Below are 6000 nucleotides of genomic sequence, written 5' to 3'. Positions count from 1 at the left end.
CTTAGCAGGTCTATGTTCAAGTCACCCATTACGATGACATGTTCGTATTGACACTGAAGTGAATGAAATTCCGACTGAAAGCAACTCAATGAGCTTATTTTTGGTGGCTTGTACACGACGCCAGTCAAGAACTTCCTACTTTGTATATTTCAATGAACATGAATTCAGCTTCTTTTTCTCCAGCAGGGTTTGACGTACATAAGACTTTCGCTTTGAGGTCTGTTCGTATATACGCGCCGACCCCGCCACCACGCTTTTTTTATCTGTCTGCCCTAAGAAATGTGTACCCTGGGAGATGAATAGATGCAGAGGATATGTGTGGTTTTAACCACGTCTCGGATAAGAGGATTACGTGGTAGTTTAGTTGGTTGAAGAGGAGGCTAAGTTCTTCGTAATGTGCAGGTAAAGACTGGATGTCGCAGTGAGCTACTAAAAGTTCTGACGAGTTCCGCTGAGCAGCCTGTGGTAGGGTGGCAGACTGGTTTGTCCCTTTGTTGGGCACTACCTGCCGCGGAGGGGCACTGGCCGCTGCTTCCGCCAAGTGACCTAACACAGGGGTGTCCGAGATTTTGCTCGCCCTGTCTGTGACTCCGCGAGTACCGAAAGAAAGGCGACTGCAAGAGATTTCCTGATGTTGCGGGAGTATAGAAAATGGATTAGTGGTATTCGGTGCAAGGAGAATACGACCAAAATAGTGACGGCTGTGTGTCACTGTGTATCCTCTGTCGTAAGAGGAGAAATGTAATTAGCGTATTTGAAACAGCTTAGGGTGGAAATAAGGGAAAGGGGAGTGATTTAAGAGGCCGTTGCTGCCAGCAGAGAGAAGTAAGCTTAATAACTATTAGCTTATCGTAGGAAGCTAGAATTAAATTGAAATTTACTAAAATGATACTGGTAGTGGTTATCGTAGGAAGCTACAGTTAGATTGAAGTTTGCTAAAGTGATACTGATAGTGATTTTTGTTATGAACAATGTAAACCGAAGAGATGGGTGATTAATGAGCTAAAGGAGAGACTAATAATTGCAATGGTACTATTACAGAATGGAAGAGAATAAGCTGAGAAAATGAAAAAAAGGTATTAGCAGTTACTAAAATTTAGTAAACGTTAGAACTGCAGGTACAAAAAATAGTAAAAAGTTAATACAGTTACAAAAACGATTAGTTGAAGGTACAAATATGGATATAATTAAAAAGTTAATACAATTACAAGACAGTATATCTGAGTATAGTGCTGTTACAATTTGCAAATGGTGTTAAGTTTGCACTTTTGGCTCGAGTAGCTTCACTTAATACTATTCAGTTCTGTCATGGTTGTGACTGTCTTCTTTCTAGCTGCTGTCTTAATGATTACTCTGCCATCCTGAGTCCACACATTCTGAAGACCGAAATGGGATATGGCACTGTTTAAAAGCTTTAGCCTTTCGCGTGTCAGATCTTCCCTTATTGTAAGCCCTGTCCTTCCTAACCTCTTCTTCTGGATAAAGATCTCTGCCCTTTTTCGGTATGAGACAAATTTAATTATTATTGGACGAGGTTACCTCGGAGCGGACCAGCTCCGCTATACCGCGAGCCGCGGCCACACCTTCGGCCAAGAGCGAGCCCGCCGCACCTGTTGCTTACGCGCTGCTGTTGACTCTTCTGTTTACCATTTTCTCGAAGATATTGGCGCAGCACAGAAAAAAATAGCACTACTGCACAGAACACTGTTGTTTACACAATTTCCACTGGTACTACACAACGCCACCTGCGAGAACACCTTCGAATTCAACTAAATTTCGCGAGTGGAACTTAACACGTGTTGTTACGTTTACTACTAGGGTATATTGATAATTTTTACTTTTTGGACAGTCTGACTGCAACTGAATGAAACACAATTTTCGTGACATACACGTTTCGCATTTATTCTCTTCAAGGCATTTTCAGTTGTAGGTTGTGTGGACGATTTTGTACATAATACGTTTCTCTTCCATTTGTGGTGCCGTTCCTCTCCTTATAATTGTCACATTTCACTGCACTAGGAACTGAACACTTCCTTCTGATGCAGTGTTTAGGTTTGTGTTAAACTAGTGCTCAATACTACCTGCTTTATCCATTTCCCCATGTTTTTAGGTTCAGTCCTTCCGGCTATCGCTTCTGCTGCTTTGTATATACAAGATTTAATTTGATCCCAGTCTTCACTTACTCCACCATGTATAAAATTTTTAGCTAGGTTGTCTGTTTCATGAGAATAGCGCTTTGCCAGTCCCTCAGTTTTCAGTTTTTCTAGTTCCCATTTAAGTTTTGCTGGCTGCTTCTTCAAACGTTTGAATCTCAGTGAAATTTTCATCAGCACCAGGTTATGATCGCTGCCTATGTTTGCAGATGGATAGCAACTGCAATCTTTTACATGGTTCCTAAAACGTGTTTTCATTAGAATGTAATCAATTTGTTGTCTCTTTCGGTCACCAGGGGCCTTCCATGCGTATCTTCTTCGTTTGTAATGTTGGAAAAGTGTGTTTGCAACAACTAATTGGTGCCTCGAGCAGAACTCGATTAGTCGATCTCCTAATTCATTTCTTCTTCCAAGTCCATATTTGCCAACAATTCCTTCCTCCGGTTCTTCACCCACAGTCGCGTTCCAGTCCCCCATGGTACTCAGGTTTTCATCTCCCATAACATTTCTCATCGCATTACTTATTTCTTCTCATATTTCGTCGATGACTGCGTCTTCTTCTTTCGATGTTGGCATGTATATTTGTATTATCACAGTGTCCTTTGGTTTAGTTTCGACTAGTATTATTCGAGAGCTATATTGCACATATTAAGTAAGGCAAAAATGTAAGTACCGCTATATTAATTTATAGAACAATTAAGTAATTACGCGTTGTGCTTGGACACAATAATACACCAGCTGAAATAATCAATTCATCACTGAACGAGCAAAAGCAAAAAAATATTGGCCCGTGGGGGGATCGAACCCACGACCTTCGCGTTATTAGCACGACGCTCTAACCAACTGAGCTAACGGGCCGTTGACAAAATGGTAAAACGTTTTGTCTCATAACCCACACGTATTTTGTAATAGTGGATTCTAAGTTTTGAAATTGAAAAGGTATTGTGATAACTGTTTGAACAACTCAACTTACTTCCTAGGCAACCATGAAATGCTTATTTTTAATTATCATGAGAACATACGAAATATTTTAAGCACACAGGATCAAAGTACGACGTAACTCTTGTGAGCAGTTCCAAAAAGTAGGGAAAAGATATCTGGCGTATCAGGACATCGTATAGTATGAAGCAGACATTTCAGATTTGTTCCTGTGGCGGTGTAACAAACTCCTTGCCAGATAGTGGGTCAAGACAACTTACACCCAAATTATTTATCAATTCGATAAAATTTGTCATATTTACAATCCAATATTAAAACAACAGTTTCATCATTTTTGCTTTGGCTGTGAGAAATGAAATTGCTAATTTAAATGAAAATATCAGTGTCTCCCTCCGTCGCTAGATTGTTATGTTTCACTGCGTGTCCTGCCAATAGAAAAAAAGACTAACAACATCATTACCAGGTGGAAGGTATATTATTTATTAACTCCTTACGGGAAAGCAGTTCCGATTTGTTGTAGCCGCCTTTGAGGTCTCCAGAATGTTATGTTGGATGTGTAAGGAATTAAGTTTATGAATTTTGATGTGGGTATCGCATACTGTACGATAACAATTTTGCGACTGTCCCAGAAACTGTGATAAAACAACACTCTGAACAGTCATGGGAATTCACCAAGAGCAAACATATTATTAGAGATCGTTTAAAAATTTACAACGAAAAGTAACCAGAAAAAGTAATTGTAAAACCACTACGCTGAACAGTAGTGAAGTAATCCTGGACAGCCGCTCGTCACAGTTTGTACGTCAAAGTAAAATATTTGTGCTGAACCGTTGACACGCTTTAACGTCATCCGTATCACTTAAAACGCCTACAAATTGTAATGATTATTTATTGAACTGATAGCCGATAACTAGCTTTAGCGATTTTATAAATTGTACAAGTGCAATTATGTTTTGTGTAGAAGTACAGACAAGAAGACAGTAGAAGCTATTGAAATGTGGAGCTAGAGCTGAATGCTGAAGGTTAGAGGAGTAGATAAAATAACTACTGAAGAATTACGTAATCGAATAGGGGAAAAAAGATGTTTATGGCACAACTATACTTAAAAGAAGTTTTCGGATGTCGATTGACCTGATGCATCAAGAACAGTGAATCCGATAGTGGAAGAAGGTGTGCGAGTATGTTGGAGAGATTGTAGAACATGTGCGAGTGGACGTATGTTGCAATAGTGAAGCACAGTTTAAGTACTTGCAAAGAATAGACTATCATGGAGAGTTACATCAAATCAGTCTTCATAGTGGAGACCATAAGGAAATCACTCCAAAAAGTTTCGAACCTTGATTAATAACGGACAGAGGAGTTAAGATGAAGGTTTTATGCTTCAGGTGCTATACATAGTCTCCCTCAAATTAAGTGCAACTAACAACTTTCATGCAGCCTAGTGAAATTGCCAGAAAAATGTTTCTTTGACATGACGTGAATTTCAGCACTTTGTCGTTTTATGGCAAGTTAGTAAAGATAACAGGGCGATTTTTTTTTCCAGAAAAGCACTCGACGCATTTTACCTTTCCATCAAGTTGCGGCAGCTGTTCGTGCGTCATTGTTTTTGTTAGAGAGCCAAGGTGTAAATGACCAACTTTGCAGACACTTTCTCTGTAGAACATTCTGGAGTATTTCTTGAACACTTGATATAGAGATGCTTCTCCACTGCAAGTTGTGAGACAATAAAGTTGACACACTACGGCCGCACGTTCACCGCTTAACCTCAGAGCTGATTGCTCGAATGCACATCTGTTGCTTAAAGTAATTAGTTCAAGCTGCCACTTTGGTATTCTTGGAAAATTTTGGATATGCTTTTGTATGCTTTTGTAGCAGTTATTAATGTTAAAGTGGCTCGTCAGGAGAGAGAATCCATTTCTTGTAAAGGATAAATCATTGTTGAGGATAAAATGTCAATGTGTGTTCGTGTCTGTTCTGAAGCAAATACTTTTTGCAAACGGATTCTGTCCGGAGCAAGCCGATGGGAAATAAAAGAATAAAATGATGTATGCTCAAGGCAGAATTTTTTACCAAAATGTAAAATCATTCTATTTGAACATAGATTATAATTTTTTTTGCATTGTAGAGTCGACGCATCTCGAAGTATTGCATAGTTGAAGTTGGAACTAACGACGCAACTAGGCGTGCGATTGTGATTCTCATTTGATTAGTCTGAACAAATCACATGCAATGAATCGGCCATGTACGGCAATATGGTTCGTTCGTTTAATCTATAAGCGTGGTTGGTTTTGTTTCTTTTTGATAGAATTTATTCGGGAGCACGAACCGTCGAGTTGGAGGCGAAGTTGCCACTTAAACTTCATATAAAGAATACGAAACATTGACATTCTGCTGTAGAAGTAGAAATTCGTGGAATATTCATAGTAACAGCCACAGTACAGGAGATTTATGAGAAAAGTAATCAGACTGACAACACTTCGAGCGATCTGGCAACGCTGTGTTGTTCTACTTGTGTAGACCGTAGCGTTCTACCCTTCCAGATGCTCTGCTCCAGTTTCAGCTCCGTACAGTGTTACGAAAGTGGAACAGCGGAACTGAGAGCAAATTTATAACATCGGTTTGTAGTAAACTTGGAGAATCCGTGACTGTGACCCGTGAAAAGTTGAAACAGACCCATAGGGAACATTCCTTGGGCCAGTATTACAGATCAATTTCTTTGCCAAAATTGATAAGTCAAAGAAATTTGATGATGTAATAGGGAACTGTGAAATCTCGTCTGCCGTCAAATAAATATGATCAGATCTAGGACCTCGCCCTTGATTTGATCATAAAAACCGTTCGTCTTCTGTTCACTGCAATGTGAGATGTAACTACTTGGAGCGCAGGCGTCGCTACAGCTATTTGACGT

At 39.6% G+C, this 6000-nt stretch overlaps 1 non-coding gene across 1 annotated transcript; it reads right to left on the bottom strand.

Moving 5' to 3' along the window:
- Window positions 1–2937: 2937 nt before the first annotated feature.
- On the bottom strand, window positions 2938–3011 carry Trnai-aau (transfer RNA isoleucine (anticodon AAU)). Its single transcript has one exon. It is a non-coding gene; the product is annotated as a tRNA-Ile (tRNA).
- Between the last annotated feature and the right edge of the window lie 2989 nt (window positions 3012–6000).

The sequence above is a fragment of the Schistocerca cancellata genome, chromosome 9 (assembly GCF_023864275.1).
Source record: "Schistocerca cancellata isolate TAMUIC-IGC-003103 chromosome 9, iqSchCanc2.1, whole genome shotgun sequence".
Taxonomy (NCBI): Eukaryota; Metazoa; Arthropoda; class Insecta; order Orthoptera; family Acrididae; genus Schistocerca; species Schistocerca cancellata.
The sequence above is the reverse complement of the archived record's forward strand: the minus strand, read 5'-3'. Positions and strand labels throughout refer to the sequence as shown.